At 40.1% G+C, this 13,668-nt stretch overlaps 1 pseudogene across 1 annotated transcript; it reads right to left on the bottom strand.

Moving 5' to 3' along the window:
- Positions 1–1,585: 1,585 nt before the first annotated feature.
- Positions 1,586–13,117, bottom strand: LOC144637854 (uncharacterized; annotated as a pseudogene). The gene is made up of 13 exons (XR_013567811.1): positions 13,019–13,117; positions 10,263–10,365; positions 9,250–9,323; positions 8,455–8,542; positions 7,735–7,898; positions 6,869–6,974; positions 6,149–6,240; positions 5,446–5,537; positions 5,231–5,375; positions 4,205–4,350; positions 3,710–3,734; positions 3,000–3,059; positions 1,586–2,331 (listed from the first exon to the last, which is right to left on the bottom strand). The product of XR_013567811.1 is annotated as an uncharacterized LOC144637854 (transcript).
- Positions 13,118–13,668: the final 551 nt, after the last annotated feature.

The raw sequence follows: 13,668 nt of genomic DNA, 5'->3' as shown, positions 1-13,668 counted from the left end.
TTTGGAACCTTTGAACATTATAGTGATCTTCTGGATTCTTGGTGAGAAGCGCGGTGGCCAAACATGTGGTTAGTGCGTTACCGTAAATGATCTAATAAACACCCGGGGCGTCTATTAAATTTTAATTAAATTTTAGGGGTCCTGAGGGGGGCGTTAAATAGATATGAGGCGTTTATTAGAGAGAGGCGTATTTTGCTCGGGTAATAAGATAGAAAACAGAGTGCGAATGGGAGACTAATCTAATGTGCGCTAATGCGAAGCCAAAAGATGTCTTTATCGGGGTCAAACATGTTGGCATCGTTGGCCTTTTCGATGTTCGAGTCAAGCAAAACTAAACAAATTGCGTAATTTTACTTCATGGATCGTTTCCTGGGTTTTCGAGGCCATTCTTAGGGGGCGTCTATTGGACACGGGGCGTTTGTAAGAGGGGGGCGTCTAATACAAATTTTACAAGTCAGGGGAGGCGTTTATTAGATACGAGGCGTTTATTTGAGAGTGGGTGTTTATTAGATCGCTTTACTATCACACTGCCTCTCTTTACCCAGTGGTACGGACGGTCAAACGGGCAGGCGGGCGGGTAGCATCCCGTCCATCGATCCCATACATAAGGCCTGGTCAAGTAAGGAAACATGTTTCCACAAACACTCACAGCATGCGCATGTTTCCCCAACGTTTCCCAGTTTTGCCACATAGGAAGCATTGTTTCCGGCGTCAATTTTGTTTTCAAGAAGCAAAATTTGCTTCTGCTACAAGGTATAAACATTCCGTGTTTCCGCACGGCATGGAAACATGGCAAATCGAGGAAACAATTAAGGAAACATGTTTCTTCGTTTTGACTGGCCTTTATCGTTTCATGCTGCGGAAACTAGAAATAGGCGACGACCTGATCACTGCTTGTGGATTACTTGGCTCAAAAAGAGATTTAACAGACTTTACTTGGAATCTTCGGGTTAAAAGTTAATGGCAATCGCTAACATTTTGCGAAAATCATTTTGTCTTGACAACAACTGGAGCATCATATTTAAGTTTCCTACGACACATATATAAATTTTGGCTGTTCAAAAATCTGTTAAAATCCGTGACATAGTCAGACTAAGTCTCTTATGCCATACGGTTTCTCCTATTTTTATTGGACCCAAAATTGTTGATTGTTATTTTTTTCGTGCAATAATTAAAAGCTCAGTATTTTGAACATCTGAGCAACGAAGAGCTATATGAAGCAACAGTGAGTACACCGTCATCAGTCCTCATACGAGTGAGAAGATGGCGATGGATAGGGCACGTATTGCGGACAAGTCCAGCCAACATCTCGAGGACTGCGCTAACGTGGGCACCTGGAGGTAAAAGGAGGCGAGGCCGGCCGAGAAAAACGTGGAGACAGAAAGAAACCGGCTGGGATGGTATTCGTGGGGGGCTGCTGTCGCATCGGCGGCAGACCGGGATGGATGGCGCAATTTTCTGGCCGGCCTCAAGAGTCCTCATGGGCCCGATAAGGATAGTTACAAAAAACAATTACATTTTAAACAACAAAACGGCAATTTGTTATAACAGTAGAGATTTCGTTTTGTATAAACAGAACAGAGTGTAAGTTTCTGCCTTTTTTTATTCCAGATTAAAGTTTACAACTCAGAACAAACAGCAGTCGACCGCTGAAAGTGTAACAACTAGATCGTAGGTTCAGACTCGAACCAGGTCCCTCCCGTCCTGCACTCATCGGACAAAACCCGTCTACATTAACATAGTTTATAGGTCTGTCGTCATATAAGAGGTTTTACAATCTAGCTTGTGTACACACACAACGATTTACTTTTTTTGAACAATTATACACTAATAAAAATTGATTTTGTTATTCCTAAATAACTATGTTATCTAAAACTATATATTAATTTCTTGGTTATTCAAAATACAACTAGATGATCACATGTTAAAAATTTTGTTCTTTTCTAAGTTTTAAACTTACTGCTATGAGGTCAGTCAGTCAGTCAGTCAGTCAGTCAGTCAGTCAGTCAGTCAGTCAGTCAGTCAGTCAGTCAAATTATGCGTTGCTGCTATTTTTATAAGCGAAGTTTAAAAGTTGTTCATCACTATTAAATATACTTTTTAATGAGTGCAGATAAAATTACTCTTCCTTATTAAATATATTAATACAGTACTTTGAAGTAAATCATCTGATATCATAATCTACATGGAATGGCACTAACAAACTGTCGTTTAAAATTTCTATATACTAATAATACTATACTATTAAAAATATATTATATACTTCAGATGTTTTGAGTTTATCTTGGAAAATTATAATTTTAAAAGAGCTTCAATGTCCTTCGCAATGTCCTAAAAAGTAAAAGCAAACAATTCAATTGTTTTTTTCCTTTTCCTTTTACGTATCACAGTCAAGATAAAGACTGTTTAGACAAACACATCGGCCAACTGTTAGCCAAAATATTGACCGACTGTTGGCAAGCTTTGGAGTCGCCGGCTGTTTTGTTCAGGTTAGTTAACACCATTAAACACTTTTTAAACCTCGGCCAAACCTGGGGTTTTATACCGTGTATCCGAAGATATCCCCCAAGAGATAGCCCCTAGTTTTCAAAATTTGCGTACATTACGTTCCATGCATTCAATTCTCGTCTAAAATAAATTTCAAACTCAATAGAATTGAACAATTCCGACAAGGACTGAACGCACGATTTTTAAACAGAGCGGTCTTTTGTTAGAATATATGATGGACAATGAGGACAATAGCCTCCGTTTGGTTCCAAAAACATTCTACCCAAGCTACTCGGAAAAGGAAATTCCGAGATTTCACAGCAGGAGTCGAATCGATGCCCTGCACACCAGTCGGACACTCTACCACTGAGATAGAGGAGATTCGTGGGAGCTAAGATATATATGTTACTTGGGTTCAAATGTGACAAATTTCCGGCAAATTCCTAAGGATTACTGTTGTCTATGGATTTTAATGCCTGACATGAACTGATTATACGAAAAGATCGACTTACCAATGGCTGAACTGACGGTGCATATCGCTTCACGGGTTTCCCATCACGATCACATAAGAACTAAAAAAGGAAATGCAAGAAGTTGAAGTCTGAGAGAGGTTTTACTCTTGTACATGCACTAGGCTATGAATGAACAAACTCGGTTTTGCCCGACAGCTTGCAGGCCGGCCCATGTACCTGCTTTTATTGTATTGAACGTCTCGCCCCACCCACTCAACAAAAATTCGGATTTGCTAAGTTAAATGGACCGCCGATAACTTAAGATTAATTTACAGTTGAATTTTGCTACGATGCAAAGCTGACGCTCGAAACAATCAAGACTGCGATTTATTTACAACTCCAGGTATTCACGAAGGGTCTTCATATTTGATGATAAAGACGTCACCCTCTTAAAGACAGTACAGGAAAAGCCGCTCCCAACGTTGTTTAGTTCTATTTTGGTATTTTATTTCTTTGTCACGGATGTACATTTTCTAAGAGAGCAGTTAGAGCTGTCAACTCCCGCCTTGTGGACACCTCGTTATTACGGACAGGAGTTGAAGTCCCGGCGAATAAGAATTACTGAAAAAAAACTCCCACTACTACGGACTTCCTCAATTACGGACACCAAGTTGTGGTCCCGAAGGTGTCCGTTATAGTGAGAGTTAACTGTAATTGCATTTTTTCCATGTTGAGACGTTAATAACGGCTAATTACTCAACTGTACTAACCTTTCCAAAATTCCACTTGATAAAGCTGAGAATGAAAGGAAACGAAACGAACACTTCAGACAATAAACTTATATAGAAAAAAATGGGTGACGTTTTGTGTGCTTTATAATCAACTTTCCCTAATCTGAAACTTGTATGGGTTTAAATGACGAACAAGGAGAACTAGACACATTGCAGCATTGTACGCACACTGTACACAAAATCGACCTCTCTCTTCGCACAACCAATTTTTGCTCGGTCCAGGACTATTGAGATTTCGACCCGAAAAATTCCATACTGATGACGTAGGCCTACAGAGATCCATGTAGTGCCTCTGATTGGCTATTACTTGCGCGCAAAAATTCAAAACCTAGCAACAACCAATCAGGGACACTACATTGATCTCTGTAGAGCTACGTCATCAGATTGGAATTTTTCGTATCAAATCTCAGACGACTCTCGAGCGAGGGAAAAATTGCGCGCGAAGAGAAACATCTGTCTGCAAACGCTATTTACCTTCCCAGAGTTCCTTTTAGTTGACTCTTAAGGTATTTGTACAAGGGCAAGGCGTTCGCGCCATTGACGTTTATCTTGGAGAACATATCAAACTGTACGCCATACCGCTCAGCAAACTGCTTGATCACTGGCTCAGGGTCGGGTTCCTATATGAATGAAAATAATGGACGATAGTTTAGGGCAGTTCACGTTACCTGAGATGATTCTAGTCTTGAACTCGATGCGAATATACTTGTAAAAGTACTTTAAGTCTTTTTGGAGCACAGTAGCTCAAAAGGTAAACGCTTTAACTCCGATTTCTGTAGCATGAACCAACTAAGGCCCCGTCCACCCTGACCCGGGTAAATTTAAAAACGCATCTTTTTTTACCGGAATAGGCCAACCGTCCACACTGAAACGGTGTTTTTGGTCACCGAAAACGGTACTTTTCAAAACCGCTCCCCAAAGTGGGTATCGTTTTAAATTTACCCGGGTTAATGTGGACTGAAAACATTTTACGCGGCGTTTTCAAATTTACCTGGGTCAGTGTGGACGGCGCCTAAAAGTATTACTACTCCCCCTGGATGGGAAACTGGTATATTACAGGTTACTCCAACATCTTGTCAGGCTGTCCTATTAACTGAAACGCAGAGAGCTTTTTTCTTAACTCTTTCCAAGCACAGAACTAGCGCAGACTATCGCCATATTGATCGCACAAACAAAACGTTTAGGAGATCTCAAAATAGCTGTGGAAACATTCATCTAAAGATCATGTTCCCAAAACATTTTTCGTTTTCCAAACGTCCACTCATGATGTCTCTATACCACGATAGAAACACGGAAGATGTTATCTATTGGCTTTCAGTCTAACAGTGCGTGCAAGTTCATGTTTTTCTTGCATTGGCTAATTCTGAATCTATTGGAAAATGTTTTGGAACGTCAGTAGCAACATAACAATGACTGTCATTCTTATAGAATCATCACGCAATCGTTGCGTGACAATATATCGAATGGTTGCAAAGCAGATCAAAAACAAACTTGTCATACCTGTTTTCCAAACTGGTTACACGGGAACCCAAGAATGCGAAGACCACGTGCAGCATAAGTGGAGTGCAGTTCCACCAGCTGCGTGTAGTTCTTCTGTGTTAAACCTCAGAAGGAGGCTACATTGACAATGAGAGTCACATATCCCCTAAAAACAATCATACATGTGTTAGTGTAAAAACTCACTGCAGAACGAGTAAAAGGATTAAATGCCTAACCTGTATTTTTCAAGTGACACAACATTTCCGTTAATGTCCTTTGCACTGAATTCAAAAATGGACTCGGCATTTTTTACTTGGTCTTCCACCTCCTAAACAAATGAATCAAATATAATTTAAATTGTAAAAGGTCAGTGAATTAGATGAAAAATTAGAAAGAAATCGCATGCGCATGCAACAACTTGTAAGTAAAGTCACATTTTTTCCACTTGAAGACAACAAATTTGGGGGAAATTTGCCCAAATGTTTCAGATGACGTTTCACAAATCGCCTGACTTTGTTTTATGGAAGAGTTGCAGCCGGCAATTGACAGGTTACAGGGTACGCCATTTTCATGGTTAATACTCTCATTGACCACGACTTTCGTCTAATGAGCGTGCGAGAATTCTCTCAGTTATTGTATAATCTCTTATATTGGGCATCTTTTGAAGCATACCGTAAAATTTCGATTATAAGCCCGCCCGCTCATAAGCCCCGCTGATTATAGGCCCATCTTAAAAACGTATTTTAGTTAACACTGTTGTGGCTCGTCCGCTTATAAGTCCCCCCGGATATAAGCCCCTCTGTTCATAAGCCCACCCAAAACCTCTTACGATTAGTTGTATAAGGCCAGGGCTTATAACCGGAATTTTATGGTATCAGAGTGTTCCTTTACTAAGAATCTGGGCTGTCACTGGGCATAGCCTGTATCAAGCTCCCTTACCTCTTCAGTTTGGCCAGTGACGGCTCCTGACTGCTCAAAAGCTTTCAACCATGATAATTGCTCTTCATCAGAACTAAATGCAAGTCGCAAGTCTGATATTTGAAGAAAATAATTCTGCATTAATAACAGATACTGAGCCTTCATATCGCACAAGAAGAGTTCCCTAAAAAAAGGGAAGAAAGAATCTTTCGACAACGGGGAAAAAAGACCTATCCATGTCTTTCTTAACTCATTTTCTTACTCAGAAGATTCTTACAATGGACACTTTGTTTTAATGTGTAGAGGACAAACTACTCTCAGAGCGGGTATGGGTGCAGGTGTTGGGGGATGTGGGGGGGGGGGGGTAAGGAGCAGGGAGTTCTCTTACAGATTTCCCTTACCAAATTTTTTAAAATGCTTGCAATCATTAGAAAATTTAACTACAAGATAGTGAGAAGTACCGTTCTCTCTCAGTCCAATAGCTCTGACAACAGAGACTGTGATTGGTTATTGCTTGCATGCAAAAGTTCAAAACCGAGCAACAACCAATCCAGAGACGCTACAAAGATCTCTGTACAGCCACGTCACCAGTATGGAATTTTTTCTTGACAAATCTTACACAACTCTCTTGTTGAGGAAGAAGTGAGCTTGCAAAGGGAGATAAGTGAGATGGAACCCTCCTAGGCCAGCACCAGCCTTGATTACAGAATTTTGCTGGATAAAAATTAAATGTGGACTGACCTGACCTCTGTATGTCAGCAAATGCCAATAACAGGCAAAACTTTGCTGATTGGTCTAATCTCACTGTGGCCTCTTTCAGTGGATATTTCTTTGATGGTGTTGAGTGCTATAAAGAGAAAGAACGAAAACATCAGGTTTTTCTAAAAAAAATATGTATCCAAAGTTGGGAGGGAGACTTAGTAGCATGGTAACCTAATGGTTAGTGCACCTCTCACGAGGACCTTTTTTATTGGAGATAAAAAACTGTCTGCATAAGGGCAAAATGTCCCATACTGCCAGAGCTTTTCATGGTTTCCATAGCAACACAGAGTACTTCAGCTACTCCACTCTGCATGGGCGCTAGTCCATCACTGGGTTACCCCAAAATTAGATTTAATGGTACCCATTTGTACACCTGAGTGGAGAGAGGTACTATGCGAGTACTTAGTGCCTTGGCCAAGAACACACTGATTGACTGACTGACTGACTGACTGACTGACTGACTGACTGACAGACTGACTGACTAACTTACTGCTCAATTCAGAATCCAGCGCGCTAACCATTAGGCCACCGCACCTCTCAAATGGCCCATTTTCAGAGGTGTTATCCTACACAGCATTTGAATGTGGCCGATATCTATACAACCCAAGACAGAAAGAATTGGGAAGGTTGTAAAAACATTCCCAATTAGAGAGTTTCTAATTCAATTTAGCAATCGCCATTTACTGTACTGATTTAGGAACCCCCCTTCCCCCTATCAATGTTGGTTCCTCATTTTACAACCTTGTGTGTGTAAGGTCCCTTTTCGCAAAGGGCAAAATTTCCCAAGATTTTTGTCTGGGATTGTAGTTTGTATGAAGCATAATCATTATGTACTTGCTACATACCAAGTCAGTTCTGAATTCATAGAGAGTATCATCCCCTTGTCTCAGTACTATAAAAGCCTGTTGCCATTTCAGAAGCCCTTTCTTTTGTGCTGGGCCAAACTTTGTGCCACAGTCTTTCTTGAGTGAGGCTACAGATGGACCAGCCGGCGACAAATGAGGTGGATCTAAAACAGAAGTTCAAAAATATTGTCAGACCCTTTGTTCCCATCAGCATTGTTCTGAGTTACCCTATAGACTACACTGCAGTTTCACGTGCCATTGTGAAAACCCTGTTGACAAAAATGTGTTACTTTGAATTTGCACTGTCCTCTTTGTGCATCTTGAGAAGTGGAAAGGAATTTCATTGGATTTAATAAGCAGCCATTTTGTTTGCAGAAGTGTTGTGGTACAGCTCCAAAATATGGGTTCAAACAGTTAAAAGAAAACTACTAAGTACTGCTAATAATAAAGTGGTCCTTCTTGATCCCACTGATTCCAGATCAAATTGGAATTTGGAAGTGTTGGTTTTTGTGGAGGGAGAAAAACCCTTGGAACAAGGACAAGAACCAACAACAAACTCAACCCACATATGGCCCCGGGTCGGAATAGAACCCGGGCCACATTGGTGGGAGGCCAGTGCTCTCACCACTGCGTCATCCCTGCTCCCAATACTATAGCTAGTAAACCACGGAACGTAAAATCACTGACATTTGTTTCGAAAAAAAAAAGAGCATTACTTACCATCTTGCCGGAATCTATAGAACAACTCCCTGTCCTCAAAGTTGTGTTCATCAACCACATGGTGAACTAAGTCTGCATCAAGTAGGGCCTAAAGAATTGACAGACACAAAAAATTTACTGAAAGAGATAGAAACTGGACAAGAATTATTGGCTAGTATTATAGGCATGTAATGTGTACAGAGAGCTATGCAGCTGCAGTCCTTTGCACACATTGCAGGCCTATCATACTAGCATTTTAGGCATGCAATGTGTGCAGAGGACTATGTAGCTGTAGCCCTTTGCACACATTGCAGGCCTATCATATTATAAGCATGTAATGTGTGTAGAGAGCTATTTAGCTGCAGTCCTTTGTACACATTGCAGGCCTATTATACTAGTACTATAGGCATGCAATGTGTGCAGAGGACTATGTAGCTGTAACCCTTTACACGCATTGCAGGCCGATGATAATTTACTCTATGATATCTAGGATTATAGGAGAGCAGGGCTTCCAATAAGATTCAAAGTAGGTCATTAGCTAGGTTAAATTAGCTGGCAGCCGGCCCTTAGCGACATCCCTGGAATTTTAGCTAGTTATTCACAACAGAATACCTGCTGGAGATCCGGTGGGTGCAGGGTCTTATTGAAAGCCCTGGGAGTGAATGTAATGCATGCAGATGGATTTATGTAAGACTAGCCCCTAGCAAACATTGCAGGCCTATGGAAGTGGAACTCAGAATTCCTTCTCTGAATAGCTTGAGTCATTGAATGTTAAATATATAAATTTTCCAAGAATTCTCAAGATAGCCTGTATACCTGACCTATCTGAATCCCTTCCTGTCTTGTAGTTGCAAATCCATTTGCAATGAACCAATCAATTGCTTCAGATCCTTTTTTCACAAAAATAACAAATAAATAAAAACATGACCTCTCAATCCAGAATCCAACACACGTAAAACATTAGACCACTGCACCTCCCACGCCAACATTATACAGACAGCTGTATGAGATTTTAAAAAACTCTGAAGAAGGGCTGAGGCTCAAAACATCACCTTTTTCAAAAGCCAAATTACCTTTATCAACTTCCAGTTGATCATCAACTTAAGGGGGGTCCTTCTTAACTACAGATCTAGAGCTGTTGCTAAGGAATTTCTCAAGATGGTTTTTTGTGGCAAGCTATTTTGAAGCGTTCGGCAATTCTTAACAGTGAATTTTTGGTGGGGAGGACAACTGAATTGAAAAGATTGATATTGCACGCGCTTAACTAGTGCCAGTCCCAAACCGCGCGCTAGAATTTGAAATCCCTAAAACTTTTGAGAGAAAAGTAAAGTTCCGATTTTTTCAAAGAATTAGAGATAACATATCTTTCTTCATAATCCTTCGTATGGAATTACCATTTACATGTAAGAAAGGAACGCTACTGAAGAAAGTCCAAAAATACGAGTCTTTATTACGCCATAACTTTAATAATAATGCGAATTTCCTAAAAACCATACGAAGCATTAAGCACATGGATGTTCTTTATCTGTTGACACTGATTTTAATTCTTATATCTAAACTCCCTTTCAATCAGTTTTAGGGTTTTTTCTATTCTGGTCATGTGACTTGTCAAATATGGCCCTTTTGAAACTTTTGAAGGACTCTTCAATAGAACTAAGTTGTGCAAAAATCTCATCCATAAGAGGTTCGGTTTCCAAAATTTGACAGTCAGAAATCTTTCTTAGCAACAAATTGGTAGTTAAGAAGGACCCCCCTTTAGAAACTAATAACTTTGAATGAGATAAATGGACCCTGACTTACGGTATATATTTTGCTAATGATCAACTCACCCACAAAGGAAGAATGATATTTTCTTAGATGATAATATCTGTCCTTGATGGTAAGCCCTCCATCGGCTGGAGATGCCCTCAATTTGACAGAAATGTTCTCTATCTAGGAATGTTGAAAAGAAAACACCTAGTACATGTATTTAAAGATCTGTTAAAGGTTCCAATTATAATGAAACCCCTTTACAAATGGTTTATTAATTTTGTTATTTTAATGTGCAGTTCCAGAGAATCCACACCAAGGGTGGTTAAAGTAAATTCTAAGTAAGAAGGGGGAGAATTTGATAGCCAAAATTCTTAAACGAAAGAACGAACAAAGTGGAAATCCAGATGGCTTGGAGTGGGACGGAGGTTTCAAACCAAAAAAACTTCTGTGGGAGGGATATGCCCTATAAATACAGTAGAACCCCTATTAAGCGGCCACCCTCGGGGAATTGGCAACTGGCCGCTTAATAGGGGTTCCTCGGGAATTAAGTTTTGGCTTCTTGAAAACGTTAATAATATTATTTATTCAAATACAAGCATGCTTTAAGCCTTTTGACTATTGTTACATGTAATACAGCTATCACGCTGTCCCCTAAAAATCACACAAATCCAGTCAAGAATATCTTTGACAAGGTCTCAACAAGAACGATATAAAAAGTCGATATGGACATTAAAAGCACAAAAACCATATCGCACAAATCTAAGTCAAGACTGATATCCTGTGGTACAAGGTCTCAACCAAAATCATGTCAAGTTAATCGATATCGATATAAAAAGTCATAGAAATCATGAAAACGACAATCCCTGTAACTGAAGCAGAGTGTTACTAAAAAAAGAAAACAATTTGACACGTTCTACTCTGCAGTTACCGTTCGGTTAATGTCGTTAATAGCCTAAGTGAACATGGAATCAATCATCATTAAAGAATAAAAGTGTGTGTTTTGAGTGTACTGTATTTATATCAGTCGTAACTTTTCATATATTTCGGACTAATATATGTCATCGCCTTTTCTGAATAAATTTTGGGTGGCCGCTAAATAGGGGTAAAGACAAAAGAAAACCTTCATCGGGACGGCAAAAAGGTGGCAACAGTTGCTTAATAGAGGTGGCCGCTTAATAGAGGTTTTATTTATAGTATTTCACCAACAATAATTTGGGGACTTTGATAACTGGCCGCTTAATAGGGGGTGGCCGCTTAATGGGTGGCCGCTTAATAGGGGTTCTACTGTAAACACTTGTTTACAGAAGACCAGGATGAAAATAGGCCACACTAAGAGGTGGCAAAAGGTCCTTCAACCAATACACATCTCACAAAAATTTCGAAACATTTTACAGGTCTTGCCATCTAGATTTATTTGCAAGGCCTCATGACTCTGAGTTTTGCTGTCTTTTACAAGGCTATAAGATAACCTGAGCTTGCACAAAAAGTATTGGGTTTGCTGTCTTGCAAAGTCTGGAATTAAGCATTCACCACCCCCTATACCAGGTTGTATTTTAGGCAGATCTTGCCAAAGATCTTTTGCATGGATTTTTGTGCCGCATAGTTTTTGGAGTATACTAGGTGTCTTAGCCAGTGTACAAATGACTTAATTTGTTTTGGGTAGGGTTAAATTTTGCGAACTTTGACAAATTCTTGGCTCTGTTCTATGCTTTAGACTGGAACTAGCATGTAGTGGAGGCTACTGCAGCCTGGAAAAGAAAATACAAATGACGTGAAGCTGTTGAATATATGAAGAGGCCCTGCCAGGGGGGGTTCCTGTGTCGCTTGTCTAAATTTAAAAATACACCGTGTCGCTGTTTTATTAAACTTCACGTCGCTGTCGATAGTAAAATTGAAGGAAAATTACTTGTCCTTGTCGGAATTTAAGTTTTTTCAAAAGGGTTGTCGTTTGTCGCGATTTTATTTTATGTGCTGTCGCTACTTTTTAGGCCATGTCGCTTGTCGGAATTTACCCTGGCAGGGCCTCTATGAAGCCCCCATATGTTACAAGTAAGTTTAACCAATCATGGCTTCATAAGCTTGTGGTGTTCTGAATTAATTTTAATTTAGCCTCAGGCCACAAGCCCACAACTCTTTGGCAAATGCAAATACAGGTGTTCAAACATCACTTTATAACAAACGAAATTCAATGCTACCAAAAAAATAGAAAACTGTACTGTATACTGGGCATGTCTATTAGCTTGCTTGTATCGGTGCCTTCAGTATTTATATTCAAATGAAGGCCCAGACGCTGCGAACCTCAACGAAATAAAAAAAAAATATGAACTTTATGGCAGCTTTATCGCAAATGCAACGTTTGCTGTTAGGTTCTCCGTTAAGTTTTATGGAGCTTAGTGTATACCACTTGGAGGTTTTTCACCCGATCTGACAGAAAATCTAGCAACTTTCGATCTCAGTCAAAAAATATTCGCCACTCAACGAAAACTGTTGCTGAAGTAGCTTGAAGTGGCCTTTAGCTGTTTTCCGGACGCTTTGCAAGTGCGAAAAAATATACAAGCTTACATTTGCTGTGTCGAAGCAAATAATGTGAGCTTAAAAAGGCCATGTTCATTGGATACCTAGAGATTCAAAAGCCAAAGATATTTTCGGCCACACTGGACGAAAATTTAGGAATGAACATTTTGTTGATTCAAGACATTGATTTCCACTGTCCCAAACAAAGTTGTCCCGGACTAGATCGAGAATAATACGCCAACCACATCAGTTTTGATTTAGCCTACACAATCACTGATTCTTCATGCAGTTTATACGCTTCTATATCTAATTTACATACCTTATCATGATCGATTTCACACATAATTGCAATCTTTAGTTCACGTCAACCAGAACAAATCCATTTTCGCTCGCTTCTTGGTCCAACGTCCAAACGAGTCACTCCCGCGTTCAAAGCGTCACGTGATTATTCTTTTCTCTGTCACGTCGCGTGGCGTGACAAAAGGACAACAAAGTTCACGAAATTTTTTTTTAGTGGCAGTCAGCAGTAATTTTCATAACCTGCAAGCAAATACAACCGACTCTCATAGCTCGTGTTCCAGGCAGTTGTGTTTGCAGGCTATAGATTTTCTCTACTGCTGGTTTGGGAGTGAATAGGGGCACCAGAAGAGAACACTAACTCCACAGGAGGGGGACGGGGGAGGGGGGGGGGGGGGACTCCTGTATGAAAGGAACAGGGATGCTCGTTGGAAATTTTGAAAAACCCCCTATAAAAGAGACCAATCTGGGTGTGGCTCAAGCTTTTCTTGACCCCTAAAAGATACCAAAAAACTAAGAACAGAATTTATATTTGTGTACAGTCAACTCTTTAACGGAGATGAACACCTTTGTAAGACAGACAGACATCTGGTGTTGGTCCCATCCCTGCCGTTTTTCTGTCATTTTACTGTAACTAAACTTCCAATAAGACAGGCACCTCTAGCCCCTCTC

This window comes from Oculina patagonica, chromosome 14, assembly GCF_052425735.1.
Source record: "Oculina patagonica isolate OP01 chromosome 14, crgOcupat, whole genome shotgun sequence".
Taxonomy (NCBI): Eukaryota; Metazoa; Cnidaria; class Anthozoa; order Scleractinia; family Oculinidae; genus Oculina; species Oculina patagonica.
The sequence above is the reverse complement of the archived record's forward strand: the minus strand, read 5'-3'. Positions and strand labels throughout refer to the sequence as shown.